At 44.9% G+C, this 15316-nt stretch overlaps 1 protein-coding gene and 1 pseudogene across 3 annotated transcripts in view; one reads left to right on the plus strand and one right to left on the minus strand.

Annotated features, from left to right (window-relative positions):
* Positions 1-15316, plus strand: part of UTRN (utrophin) — a 490767-nt gene that overhangs the window by 20890 nt on the left and 454561 nt on the right. The gene's annotated exons all lie outside the window — the stretch shown is intronic.
* LOC311594882 (large ribosomal subunit protein eL29-like) lies at positions 6969-11341 on the minus strand (annotated as a pseudogene). Its single transcript has one exon. The product of its transcript is annotated as a large ribosomal subunit protein eL29-like (transcript).

Raw genomic sequence — 15316 nt, forward strand, 5'->3', positions numbered from 1 at the left:
GTAAACATAAAGTGAAGGAGAAGTTACATGGATTATAATCATGGTAGCATGTTTCTTAGGGATCTACAAGAACATCCCAGAAGGCTCAGAATAGCTTTATGTTTAGAGAGCCATACTGAGTTAAACCAAACCAAACCCCGAATCTCTTGAGGACCTCTGCAAGAATACCACTGAGCTAGCGTTTTTTTTTTTTTTTAAACATTTATTTATTTATTACATATACAGTGCTCTGTCTGCTTGTACCCCTTCAGGCCAGAAGAGGGCATCAGATCACATTATAGATGGTTGTGAGCCACCATGTGGTTGCTGGGAATTGAACTCAGGACCTCTGGAAGAACCAGACAGTGCTTTTAACCTCTGAGCCATCTCTCCAGCCCCCAAGCTAGAGTTTTTTAAAACTTCTTTGAAAAGGTCAATAAGCAATGTCAGTTCTTCAAGGTCCTTTAAGATAGTGATCACTTTGTCAAAGCCTTTGTGTGGAATTTGAGCACCCCTCTCCCCATACTCCCCGAATTTAATGGGAGCCATTTCCTGGGCAGTTTCAGGCAGATAGACAGAAGGGCACTTGAGCAGGTCCTGAGTAGCTTGCTGCCAGTCTGTGACGGGACAGAGAATTTCTGTGCAGACGTGGGCTACATTGACGAGTGGGGCAAGTTTTAACAACTCACTTAAGAAAAACCATATTTAGATTTGCTTAAAACAGAGAGACCAAGCCGGGAAAGTGGTGACGCACGCCTTTAATCCCAGCACTTGGGAGGCAGAGGCATGCAGATTGCTGTGAGTTCAAGGCTACCCTGATCTACAAAGTGAGTCTAGGATAGCCAAGGCTAAACAGAGAAACCCTGTCTTGAAAAACAAAAACAAACAAACAAAAAACTCAAACCAACCAACCAAACAAACAAAAAACCAGAGAGATCACAAAATAGGTCTAATAAAAATCTATCCCAAACAACTTTATAAGCAAAATTGGGTTCCAAGTGATAGATGATCTGGTTGTCAGTGAAGTGTTGTCATATCTTATGTGAAATTATACTGACTTTTGAAATTTACAGTGTAAATATATTGACTCAGAACTGAGAGGATGTTGCTGAATTTACATAGTGTGGAATATCCCCAGTCTTACCCCCAGAGCCTAGCTTGCAGTGAGGTCATGAATCCAGCTCTCTGTGCGTTTTGTAGTCTCTGCAAGTGGTTAGAGGATGCCATTCTGCAGAATGTAGACGTAGAGGGGCCTCAAACATAGTGTTGGCCAACTTGACCCAAACCTAGACATACCTGGGTAGAGAGAATCTCAGTTGAAGAATTGCCTTCATCCAGTTGACCCCAGGGGCATGTCTGTGGGGCGTTTTCTTAATTGCTAATTGATGTAGGAGAGCCCAGCTTACTATGGGCAGTGCCAGCCTTGGGGAGGTAGCCCCGCCCCTGGCTGTTTGAGAAAGGTAGCTGAGCAAGCCAAGGACAGCAAGCTAGTAAGCAGTGTTCCTGTATAGTCTCTGCTTTAGTTCCTGCCTCCATGTTCCTGCCTTGAGTTCCTGCCCTGCTTACCCTTCATGGAGTAAGTTGAAATAAGCCCTTTCTTCCCAAAGTAGCTTCCGGCCATGGTGTTTACCACAGCAACAGAAAGCAAAGAAAAACAGAAGGTCTGTCTTCTCAAATGTGCGGCCACTGCTCAGTTCCATAGCATGTAGTGTGATAGACCCTTACTTATTGAACTTTCCTGTCAGTACTGTTCATGTAGAAAGCTCCCTGTGGAGCATTTTAACTTACATACACGTTTACAGGAGACCCACGCTGTTATGAGTTAGCAGAGAATAGAGTTCTGCAGACCACACACTTGCGAATGCTTTCTCACGGACTCAGGGTTAGAGGTAGGCAGGTCCTATGGTGTGTGTGTGTGTGTGTTTATGTACCGTATGCCCATGTATGTGGGAGTACACAGGCCCATAGGTATACTGAGACCAGAGGAGGACATTAGGTTTTGTCTGTGCCCCTCTGCTTTATTCTTTTGAGGCAGGGTATCTCTTTGAATATATAGAGCTTGACTGAGAGCTAGAAAACCCTAATGATCCTTTTATCTTTGCCTCCAAAGTGCTATGGTTCCAGGTGCTTCCACATGACCACGCTTGGCTTTTTACTTGGGTGCTTGCTTGGGATTTGAACTCAGACCCTTCTGCAAGCACTCTCACCCACAGAGTGCGTGGTGTGTTAGACCCCAGAGGTGTCTTTCTAGTACCCAAGGGCGTATATGTTGAAAAGAGGCACATAAGGAGGTCTGAAAACATCTGTCTTCCTAATAGCATTTTATTGCCCTTCCCTTCGTTCCCCAGTCCTTGGTGCAGGTGGCTAGGTTTTTCTTTTTTGTTTGTTTCTTTGTTTTTTGGTTTTTCAAGACAAGGTTTCTCTGTGTAGCCTTGGCTGTCTTAGACTCACTTTGTAAACCAGGCTGGCCTGGAACACACAGCGATCCGTCTGCCTCTGCCTCCCGAGGGCTGGGATTAAAGATGGGCACCACCATGCCTGGCTGGCCAGGTTGTTCTATGAAAACCACCCATGGCCCTCCTCTGCCTAACCAGTGGACTTGTTTTGGCTCTTGCACTATGTTGCTCCCCCCCTCTCCCAGCATGCGGTTCTGAAGTTTCACTCTTCACACATCAGCCTGTCTCAGAAAGCATCATTTCTCCCTAGTCCATGTTTTCCTCTTGCTCCCTGTGTATTTCTACTTTTGACTTCCGGGGCTTTTGGATATGCTTTTCTCTTTTGACTCTCAGACGCCAGCCTTTAGCCAAATCTCCACGCACAGCGAGTCCTCAGTAAAGTTTTTTTGGGGGGGACTCCCCACTGGTTTAAAAACACTAGACCTTCTTCTGTGCATCCTGCCCCACCCCCCCCACCCCCCCCAACCCCCCCCCCCCACTTCAGCAATGACCAACGCCCAGTCATCATTGTTAGCTCCTGGGCTCAGCTTTGAATAAGGCACATTTCCCCATTTAATGTGTCTTCTGGCTAATTGGGGTGAAAAACACAAATTGGTGTCCCCGAATAAGAACTAGTTGGTATGAAAGGAACATGGAAGAGGGAGGCAGACCTCTTGCCTGGGTGAGGGTGAGGCAGGGCTGGGCAGGAGAGTGTTCTTATAAAGGGAAGTTGGGGTGGGCCTTGAAGAATGCATAGAAGTCAGCCATGTGGACAGTCAGCAAAGGGCATCCCAGTGGCGGACAAGGAACGATGCTGTAGCTGGTAGTTGACTGTGGTTGGGGTAAAGGGGATGACAAAAGTGGACATGGGGGACAATACAGGATTTTTAGCTGGTTCCCTAGATCACTGTGTACTGTTTGTCAAGGTGGTATTTTGATTGGCAATATGAAAGATACATTTAGAAGGGTGCAGTGCTGGAGGGAAGCAGGCAACAGTTAAGAGTTTTGAAAATGGTTGATTAGAGGTGATGGGGATTTGGGTAGTGATTCCAGAGGTGTTCGGTAGGGGAGTGATTATGAGTATGGTTGGTTGACACCCACATGCAGAAGGTCCCAGCATGCACGAGGCCCCGGTGTGAATGCCACCACCATGGCATGAACTTTATTTTAATTAATTAACTTGAAGACACAGAGTTGATGTTGGGGTGTATTCCTCCATCAATCTCTAACTTTGTTTATGGACTCAGGGTCTCTGGCTGAACCTGAAACCTGCCAATTCTTGCTGGTCTAGGTAGGTAGTTCACCTTGGACATCCTTTGTCTTTGCATCCTGAGTGCTGGGATTATAGGTGGCCACCATGCCTGTCCATTTTAACATGGATCTGGGCACTGAACTCTCCTACTTTTTAAATATCTGTTGCCTGAAATGGGGTCATGCTGTATGTCCAGACTGGCTTCAGCTTCATGGTCCTCCTGCCTCAGCCTCCTGAGTGTGACGCTCATAGACTTGTCCGCCAGGCCTGGCTTGTACATAACTTTACAATAAATCAAGTTTCAGTGATTTTTGTATAGCTTTCTTTCCCCTATCTGTATTCTAGAAGATAGGATATACTTTAGGACAAAGCAGATAAATTGAGGAAATGGTTTATTCATTCAACACAGAGCAAGATTTCTTTGCAAAGATAGTGAAGAAAGAGCGAAAATCTCGTTTTAAAGTGGGAATAATCACCTTGGACACCTAAAACAAAATCTGTAGGAAAAAAAAAAAGTTGGGAAAATGGTTTCAGCTCATCTTAATTGAAGACTAGGGGTGTTTAACATGACTGTGAAGATAACGTTGTCCTCTTACTGATTTCAGCTTCAGTAGAGATGATGGAGTAAATGCAAATTAAAAATAAATCGAGAGCAGATGTTGAAAAATACCTTTCATTTAGGGAATAATTAAGCAGTGGAAAGGTCATTGGAGTTTAGTCAATAAAGCTGGGATGTACTGAAGTCATAATTATTCAGCTAACAGATGCCTTCGTCCTGTGCTCTGCTGGGGAGCATTTGGGAATGGAAACAGGAGGAGGCTGTTTCTATCTTGTTGGATGGAAAGTTCCACCTCCCAGAGTCTTTTATCCAGCAGACGAGCTTGAATGGACGCTGTGTGAGCCACCATCTCAGGAACTGTGGTTCATTAACTTTGAAGCAAAATAGAGGCTCCCCTTTCAAAGCTTGTACCATCGTTATAGGCTGTGTGCTGCTGATACCTAGGTTTTTGGCTTGGCAAAATATATCGCATTTTGTCACCTTGATCTTGCTATGTGTCAGGTGCTTAGATCCTGAACAGGGAGACCAAAGTAACTTATAAAAGAAAGAGTTTACTGAGGCTCATGGTTCCAGAAGGTTAGAGTCTGTGATTATGTTGTTGGGGAGTGTGTGGCAGCAGGCAGGCTCATTGTAGAGTTGAGGAGGGCGGAGCTTGTCAATAAATGTTTGCAATATATAGTTTCTTTTACTACTCTGGCTTGTGCACATTTCCTTTATAAAATGATCACAGTTCTGAACAGTTAGTTTTATTGCATTATCTAGTGTGTGTGTGTGTGTGTGTGTGTGTGTGTGTGTGTAAACACACACCTTTGTGCCATACCACAAGTGTGGAAGTCAGAGGGCAGCTTTTGGGAGTTGGTTCTGTCGTACTTGTGGATCTGGGGACCCAACTCAGGTTGTCAGGCTTGGTGTCATGAGCTGTTACTCAGTGCGCCACCTCTCTGGACTATGCTTGCATCCCTCGAGGAGATCTACGATCCATCAGAAAGTTGCACGATGTGCAATTGGGGTTCTGTGTTCATGGTACTTCTGTCTTTCCTGATGGAGTCTCAGATGGCAATGAGTTCACTGACTCACACCGTTGCAGCCACTCCAAGTCCAGGGCCTTACTCTGGGCTCTGATGTCGTGGAGCTAATCAGCCATTGCTTTGTTCAGCCTAAGGGGTGTAGACACAGAGTTTGAAGGACAGAATTTGTGATATTGTTTGACCCAGTTTTGCATATAATGAATTTTTATTTGTTGACAAATTGTTCCCTTTTGCTAAAAGTGGCAAATAATCAGACATAAATTATTAATTAACAGGCTGGCTCAGGTTTTAGTTATTTATGTTTTAATTAATGACACTTGTGCTGTATCAGGCTCTGGTAGAATGGGTATTAAAAATACCTTTTTTCCCCCTGATGTTTCATAAAAATATCAACTTATTTGTCATTATGGTCTTTCGTATGCCTTCATTCTTCACACATTCGTGCCACTGGGGAGGTGAGGCAGTGTGTCCTTGCTTCTCACGTCATTTGTTGCCTAGATCTCCTGGTTGGCCCCCCATGATTATATGTGGGGCCGGGGAGCTGTGAGACTGGGGAGCTGTGGGACTGGGGGAAGCTGCCTTGGAGCAAGAGTGGGGTTGAAGCATGTCCAAATCCCAGAAATCTCATTTTGAGATTAGCAGGAGTAAGATCAACCTTCCTCCCATCCCCCACCCATCTACCCCGTGCCCCAACCTTTGCCCCCTGAGTCAAGTAGCCCTTAAGCCAGGTTTGAACTTCCTTTGCCCTTAAAAGGTAATGTCTAGCAGCACCTGGAATTCCTCATGCAAATGAGGCATCCCCAGCACTCTGGCCCTGACCAATGATGTACACTCATCCCAAAAGACCCTATCCACCCCTTAAACAAAGGTTTAAGCCGCTTTTAAATGACCATTACATGAGCTCTCTCATGGAAGCTGCCTCCTGAGAGTCTGCTCACGCTGTGCTCACAGTCAATTGTGGTCTCTTCTACTTGTGCTTGTTCCTGAGCAGAGGTCAGCAGAGGTTAGTCAAAGGCTGTTGTTCATTGTCTCAGTGTTACTTTATTGTGACTGTGAATACCCTGACAAAGCAACCTAAGGGAAAAAAGTTTTTTGTTTGTTTGTTTGTTTGTTTTTGGTCTCTGGTTCCAGACACGTACATCCCATCGTGGTAGGGAAGGCAAGATGGCAGGAGTAGGAGGCTGTGTGGTCACACTGAATCCCTTATTCAGGAAGTACAGCGTGGCCAGGAAGTGGGGCTCAGCTAGGAATGAGGCCCACGTCTAATGACCTACTTTCCTTAGTGAGGCTCTACTTGCCGAAGGTTCCACAACCTTCCCAAACAACGTCACAAGCTGGGGACCAAATGTTCACATGCATGAGCCAATAGGGGTCATCTCACAATCACACTACAATACTCCCTTTGTTAGTCACTGCTATTTCTCAGGGATTTTTATGTCCTGCCTCACTGCTGCATTCTAAAACTTACTCTTGTTTTACTCATTTCAATATCAACATTGGGCGATCCTTCCAACGATATGTTCTCTGTCATCTTTGTTTTTTTTTTTTTTTTTTACTCTAGTGGATTCATCCTGGGTTTGACCTTTCATCATATGATTTCATCCGCTGAATTTTAAGTATCTCATCTTCTGTTCCCCATAACATAGATTTCCAGCGATCTCTGAGCCCACACGCATTGCCAACACATTGATCCTACCACCGTCAACGTTCCTCCTTTCCATACGCCTCCTTGTCTTTTCTGTTTCATCACATCTCTGTTAAGCCAGTTCCATGGTTGCACCGAATTCTTCATCTTCCTGGATGACCTTCCCTGCCGTGGAAGGTGGTTGGATCACAGACAGAGCCCTGATTCTAGGTCCAGGTGCCATTCATGACCACAGTGGTTGGTCGTGACCACTGTGGTGTTGCCTGGCTAAATACCTTTCCCATTCTCCTGGATGCTTATTTCATACTGTATTCTCAAAGATTCACCCTTCTCATGCCAACGTGTAGCTGGTGACACTGCCAACTATTGTCCTAAGAAAATGGAGGCAACTGAAGAGGACTCCATCTTCTTCACGCCAAACCTCTCTCTAAGGCTTTATCTGTTCTTAACCAGGACTAGCCGAAACCCAAGGTTAACCCCATTCTGAACATGGTATCTTCATCTCTTTTACTTAGTTTATTTCTCCTCTTGTCTTCCTCCCTGACATCCCCTCATTAGTGATTTCCATCAGGACACAAATTTGTTCTTTCTTCTCTTGATGGGTGTTCATTTGGTCCTATCTGTGCCTTCTGCTACCACTGTACCTCTGTACTTTAAGAAAAAATTTCTTAGGCAGGTGTGGTGGCGCACACCTTTAATCCCAGCACTTGGGAGGCAGAGACAGGTGGATCTCTGTGAGTTCAAGGCCAGCCCAGTCTACAAAACAACCAGGGCTGTTTCACAGAGAAACCCTGTCTTGAAAAACCTAAAAATAAATGAAAAAAATAAATAAGTAAAATAAAAAATATTTTTTGTTTTTCCTGTATGTACGCCTGCACACCAGAAGAGGGCACCAGGTCTTACTATAAATGGTTGTGAGCCACCATGTGGGTGTTGGGAATTGAACTCAGGACCTTTGGAAGAGCAGACTGAGCTATCTCTCCAGCCCCAAGAAATAATTTAAGAGCTTTATGTACCAACAGTTGCATTCATATCTTTTTCATTCTGTGATAGAACCTAACAGATAGATCATGGGTCACCCCTATCAGGCTGCCAAGTTACTGAAGATCTCTGTGTTGCAAACTCCAGGGGTCCTTTCTCAGTGACCATCTTACTTTGTCTTTCAATAGCATCAACTTAGATCCATGTTTCTCTCTTTGGCTCATCCTGTCATTTGAATTGTCCTCTAAATTTCACGCGTGTGAAACTTAAACCACAGATCAATGCCCTGACAGTATTTTGAAGTGGGTCTTGGGAGGTAACATGATCATGAGCATCTGTCTTCATAGACAGACTCATCCATCCGTGTGTGACGTAATGGTTTGTCCTAGGGTGGATTGTGTTACTGCATTCACTTTGTTACATGGAGTTCTCTTTGGTGTGCCTATTCTTTCTCATGATGGAGAGTAGTGCCCCTAACCGGGCCAGGATGGAACCAGAAAGCCCTTACCAGATGCTCAGCAGATATCAGTGCCATACTCTTTTTATATAGCTCTTGACTGTGAGTTATATAAACCTTTCTGCTTTGTAAATTATGCAGCCTTGGGTAAGCTCTTATAACAATGGAAATTTGACAAGATGGCTCACTAAAGCTGCTCTCAACCCCATGGTAAAGTGATCTTTCTCAGAGGAGAAGTAGACCAAGCCATACAGCTCTCCAATGAGTCTCCACTGTATTTCTAATAAACATTAAAGACCTTGAGGTGTATAAGTAGGTATCTCCCAGTTCAGGGAGTTTTCCTGTTTACTTTTCCATCTCTGTGACTAACTAACTCCATCTTTGGAGACTTGCCTGGCTACCAGTTTAAAACACCAAACTTTGCCTAGTACAGCATCCTCCACCATGGTACCTTGTTTCCTTTTTTCCCACAGGCACATGTGCTGACTGTGTCTGTTCATTAGAATACAGACTGCAGCAGGGAAGGCGTTGCATCTGGTTTGATCCCTAGTATGAAGAAGCTCTTGGCACTCAGAGTGTGCTCATAATATAAATATAAATGTTGAGTGAACATACAAATTGCCATTTTTATTTATTTTAACAAGTATGCAATCCCTGAGACAAATACCAGATAGATCTTTATAGGGTCTTTGTATACTGATTGATTTGCTTTATGTAAAGCTTTGGCTGAGCCTCCCAGATGCTGCGGCTGGCTCACTCGCTGCTTTTCTCAGCAGCCAGACATGGAGTGAGGACTGAACCAGTGTATTGGGAGGGTGTCAGTGGTTGCCAGCCATCCTGCCTTTTCTAACATTGCCCTTTCGTCTAAGATTTTACTCAGTTTTTATTTGGCATCACCATTTGGCCAGGCATGGTGATGCATGCTTTTTTTTTTTTTTTTTGGAGACACGGCATCTCTATGTAGTCTCAGCTATCCAGTAACTCTCTCTGTAGACTAAGCTTGCTTTAAACTCACAGAGATCCTCCTGCCTCTGCCCCCTCCCCCAAGTGCTGGGATTTAGAGGCATGTGCCACCACCACCCTGTGTGATGGCGTGATGATAGTGTGATGTGTGCTTTTAACACCAGCACTTGGGAGGCAGAGGCAGGTGTATCTCTGTGAGTCGGAGGCCAGCCTGGCCTACAGTGTGAGTTCTAGGCCAGCCAGTGAGACACTGTCTTAAAAAGGCAAACAAGCTGGGCGTGGTGGCGCACACCTTTAATCTCAGCACTTGGGAGGCAGAGGCAGAGGCAGGTGGATCACTGTGAGTTTGAGGACAGCCTGGTCTACAGAGTGAGCCCAGGACAGTTAGTCACAGAGAAACTCTGTCTCGGAAAAGAAGAAGAAGAAGAAGAAGAAGAAGAAGAAGAAGAAGAAGAAGAAGAAGAAGAAGAAGAAGAAAACAAAAACCAAAAAACAACAAAACAAAACAAAACAGAAAAACACCGCAAACAAAAAAACCAAACCAACCGAACAACAAAAAACTCCAAAGATGTCTATTTAGTACAGTGGTGACAGTTTTTCTCCGATTACAGATCTTGCCTCAGATTTATTTGTAAAAACAGCATAGGACACTGATTATCTGTAAATAGGTAGGTGTGTCACACCAGTCTGTTTGTCTTCACGTTGGCAGAAGCCTTTTCTCTGTGGCCTTCCAAGGGGCCTGGGCACCCTTGGGAGCCTCAGCTGGGGCTGAAGCCTGGGCCTTCACTGGAGCTGTGGCCTCTGCCTTGGCTTGAACCTTGGGCTTTGGTTGGCAGAGCCTACGACCCTTGGCCATGTAGCTTTGAGTCTGCTTCCCAAGCCTGGGATGAGCGATGAAAGCAAGCCACCTGAGTGTGCGGCTGGGCCCTTTGGCATCTTGGGCTTAACAGCTGTAGACTTCACAGGGGCTTTATTGGCCTCTGCATCGCACTTATTGCCTTTGCGTTGTTTGCCTGCGTCTTCTTCAGGCCTTTCTTGTTGTCTTTCTTGGCAAAGCGCATGTTCCTCAGGAACTTGGGGTCAGTTTCTTTAAGAGATTCATATCTTTGTGACCAGGGTTTCTTGATGCCATTTCTGTGCCATTTGAGAGACTGGTTGTGTGTGGTGTGGTTCTTGGACTTGGCCATGTCTGCATGGTAGCCCTCGGCTTCCAAAGAGCCTGGGACCGGAAGAAAAAGCCAAGCATCAATTTTTAAGAGGCCATCTTTTCACCATTATGTGTTTCTGACAGCTTTGTTGACCATGAGGTGACTATGGCTGTCTTGTTTGTTTCTGGGCCTTCCACTCTGTTCTAGCAGTCTATATGTCTGGCTTTGTAACTACGTGGCATTGTGATATAATTTCAGCTCAATTACTGTGATACCTCCAGCACTGTACTTTAAGATTGTTTTGTCTATTTGCGGTCTTGTGTGCATCCATATACATTTTATGATTGCATTTTCTACTTATGCGGAGACTGTTACTGAAACTGAGAGGGATTACATCACATCTGGAGACCATTTTCACTAATACAGTCATTTTTCTGGTATCAGCTCTGCCAGCTCACTAGCATCTTGCTTTATCTTCTAATGTCTTCAGCTCGCGGAGGCCTGAGGAGAACCTGGGGTGTTGTTCTTTTGGGGCTGCCCACCTGTGCTTTTGGAAATGAAGCCTTTCGCCGGCAGAATATCACTTAGGAGGCTAGCTGGCCTGGGAACCTCGGGGGTCTCTGCCTGTTGCTAACTGGTATACTCTGCTGCTACTATGGGTGTGTGCTACCATGTCTGCCTTTCCTTCTCTTCCTCCTCCTCATTCTCCTCCTCCCCTTCCCTCTCTAGTTTTTTCTCCCACCCCCACCCCACCCCCCTTTTAGTGAGCAAGCTAAGGGTCTTAAGCTTATAAGGCAAGAACTTTATTGAGTGAGTCATTGCTCTTGTCTTCCTTGGTACTTAAAAAAAATTGCTTTTCAAACATCTGTTTAGTGTGTGTGTGTGTGTGTGTAAGTTTGTTATTAGGATATAAAAAAGCTACTAGGCATGTTGTTCTAGGTTCCGCCACTTTGTTGGACATGTTTATCAGTTCCCAGAGCTTCCTGGCAGAGTCATCAATTATCATAAATACTCAAGAAGTCCAGTGGAGGACATTATGTGGGAGAGGGGAAAAGAAGAAGTTATTCGAGACAATAAAGAAAAGCAAAAAAGAAAGAAGAAAAAGTTTCCCAATAATGAAAATGTTCAAATATAAAATTGCTTAGATGTAAGAGTAAGAAATAAAAAAACTCAATATGTTCAGGTTACAATACTACTGTAAGTGGAAGGGAAAAATAAAAGGAAGAAATGGGACAAAACAGAGAAAAAGGCCAGGCAGTGGTGGTACACGCCTTTAATTCCTGCACTTGGGAGGCAGAGGCAGGTAGATTTCTGTGCGTTCCAGGCCAGCCTGGTCTACAAAGCAAGTCCAGGATAGCCAAGTCTACACAGAGAAACTTTGCCTCAAAAAACAAAACAGAGAAAAAGAAGAGGAAATAACAACAACTAACAAAATTAAAACCAAACAAACAAAAAACTAAAGAAAAGAAAAAAGATTGCCCTTAAAATATTGCAGACAGAATTATATGAATGCATATAGAATAAAATTTGGAAACGAAATTTGTGAAAAATATGTAATATTGCAGAAATACTCTTGAAAGTGTTGTAGAAAGGAAAGAGCATCTCGAGAGGCAAAAGGAAAATTAGGACCCACAGGAAAGAATTAAGCACTGGAGCAATTTCCTTGACAGAGCTCGAAAACCGGAAGGTAAGTTCTGTGCGCGGGCCAGGTGGCCATGCCAGCTGCGCCTGTTGACTGTTTCTTCTGGTTTCTGTGGGTGATGACTGTGGAGCGGCTATGGGTCTGCTTCCTTCAGGTCGGCAGCTTTTCTTTTTTATGAACTCATGCTCTCTGCTAGCCACAAGATTGTTAGTGTTTGTGCTGGGTGGGTTTCTTACCGTCCCCACATCCCCTGGATTATACCTACTGGGTGCCTAGCCTTCTAGCCAAGGGCTGCTTCCTAAATTTTGAGAGTGTATGAAAAAGCAACTACATTCCTTCTCTACACCTGCAGTGTCTAACTTTGTACTTTTTAAAATTTTTTTACTGTTCGTTTAGTTTTTTCAAGGAAACATTTATTGCATATTATTAGTGATTATATTTCATAGCAAAATTAAATTAAACACACTCCTTGGACAAACATGAAATGGAAGTCAAATCTGTCAAATTAAAATGCAGACTGAGTCCCTGTTTTGTTTTTAGCGTGCGGTAGTGGATCCCTGATTCCAGATTAATGGAGCAGGAGCTTTCATATGTGTAACAATTGTTTCCGTGTCAAGGCCTTCTGTGTGGGGCTCAGCTCTTTCCTTGTTGACAGTCCTTTTGTGCTACTTTGTCACCTGATGCCCACCTGATGACTGTTCCCAAGAAAGGGAAGCAATGAACCTAGCTCCCCAGTATCAGGCTCTGACTTTATATACCACAGACATTTCACTGATAGGAGCTGTGGCTTGGTCATGACTCATGGTCAAAGTCCGTGTCCTCAGGATGCCCCGTGACTTCCTACTTTGAAGACTTCCCTTGAAGTCCTGATCTTCCTGCTGAAGGGATGACACCGAAACAAGCAATGTCACCGCCACCTCAGAGTCCCTGGGCTCTGCAGCAGTGGCTGGTAGATAGCTGGCTCCAGAGACTGACCCGCCTGTGACCTCAGCCTCAGAGCTATCAGCTGAGTTATTCTGCCAGCCTCCTGCCAGCTGTACCTTACAGCCCCTCAGAAAGGGGCCCCTTCCTCTCTCTACAACTGTCTCCCTGGGCCAGCCCATGAGCTGGGCCTGTGGGGGACCAACTTGAAACTCCCTTACCAGGAATTGCTCCATGTTCTCAGGCCTCCAGGGTAGCTCTCTCTGGAGGTGGTGCTCAGCTGTGACAGAGTGCCAAAATGGGATTTCTCGCCATTGCTTCTCACTGGAGGGATCACTGTGTCACCAAGATCCCCCCAGTTGGATTTGAGACTTGTGAGAGCCGAGGGCTTGTCCTGGGGGTGGGACAGCTTATCTGGCACCTGGCTGCCTTTCCACTGCTTGGGAATGTCTTAGCTGAGGGTGTGTGTTCAGCCCTTTCCAGTGAATTCTCATGGTCTTTTTCTCTACTTATTTGTGAATCTCGGCAGCTTCCCTCATTTCTCTTTTGGAATAGTCTGTTTAGCTCTGACTTTCTCCTTTACTTCCAGCCACCGTGTGACCTCCAGTGACATCCAGGATCTCTTGACCCTGTGAACTCAAGAGAACATTACAGTGGCAGGAGCGCATTCTTCCTTTTTGGGCAGGAAGGAGAGTGATGTGCTGGCTAAAATGTGTGGCTTTGGTGTGCATGGTGTATGCATGTGAGTGTGTGGATGTGTGTGCTGGTGCATGTATGTGTGTGTGTGTGGTGCATGCATGTGAGTGTGTGTGTGTGTGTGCTGGTGCATGCATGTGAGTGTGTGTGTGTGTGTGTGTGTGTGTGTGTGTGCTGGTGCATGTATGTGTGTGTGTGTGCTGGTGTATGCATGTGAGTGTGTGGGTGTGTGTGCTAGTGCTTGCCGAGGCTGCAGCAGGATGCTGGCATCTTCCTTATTCTCTCTCCATCTTATTGCCTTGACATGGGTTCTTTCAGTCAACAGAAAGCTTCCTGTTTTGCTGGCTGTCTGACTACCTACCTCTTGGGGTCTGCCTGTCTCTGTCACCCAGTGTTGAGGTTGTAAGTAAACACAGCCATATCTGGATTGTTAAAATGGTTTTTAAAATTTTATTTATTACTTTATATGTGTGTGTGTGTGTGTGTGTGTGTGTGTGTATGTATGTGTGTGTGTGTCCATGTGTGCCTGTGCGTGCATGCACATGCTTTGGTGGGGTGCTATGGCACATGTGTGAGGTCAGAGGACAACTTCATGGGGTTTGTTCTCTCACTTTTTTGTGGGTTCTGAGGGTCAAAGTTGGTGGGTCCTCAGTTTGAGGACTTAAGCAAGCTCCCGATCCTTTGAGACCTGTCTCCAGCCTCTCCTTTATTCCTGTCTTCTTATGTGATTTGAACTTAGGTCCTCTTGCTTTGAAGCAAGGATATTTATCCACTTCACTTCTAAACCCATGCTTTGATTTCTTAAACACACCTGATACATCTAGATTTGTTATTGTTTTGTTTTGAGCCAGGGTCTTGCCATGTAGCTCACACTGCCCTCCAACTCAGCATGTCCTTCTTTTGTCCCCAGGGTGCTGGGTCATAGGCAGGTGCCGCCACTCTGGGCCCCTCCTTTGTGTTTTGGATCCCTTTACATTGGAACAGCATCTAAGGAGGCTAAGCATGTTCAGTTCACTTTCTGGACTTTGGATGCTGTGGCTAATTTGCATATGAAATCTTTTATCTTTTTCTTCTGTTACTTACTTGATGTATTTTTTTTCTGGAAGGACTTTTGATATTATGAGTACCTCCCACAGTACCTCTCCTCTACTGTCTTGTTTTGTGTTTTCCTTTTTACTTGATGAAGTGGGGTACTTGATTCAGTTATCTGATATTCCTATATCACTTGCTAAATTTAACTTAAAAGTGGTTTATTTAGATCATATGCAAATGCGCTAGGTAGACAGATTTTAAACTGTGTGACGAGGAAACTTTGAAATACAGTGGCTCAAATAAAATTCCAGTTCATTTTTCTTACCTCATTTGTCAGATTTGGTGAGTGTCGGGTGTAGAGGAGGCTGCGCTCTGCAGGGTCTCTTAGGAGTCAGGGGTCCTTCTTTCTTACTGTCTTTCTTTTGTTTTTGGCTTTTTTCAAGATAGGGTTTCTCTGTGTAGCCTTGGCCGTCCTGTACTCACTTTGTAGGCCAGGCTGGCCTCAAACTCACAGCGATCCGCCTCCTCTGCCTCCCAAGTGCTGGGATTAAAGGCTTGCACCACCACCACCCGGCCTT

Source organism: Acomys minous (assembly GCF_964271855.1).
Source record: "Acomys minous genome assembly, chromosome: 3".
In the NCBI taxonomy this organism is placed as follows: domain Eukaryota; kingdom Metazoa; phylum Chordata; class Mammalia; order Rodentia; family Muridae; genus Acomys; species Acomys minous.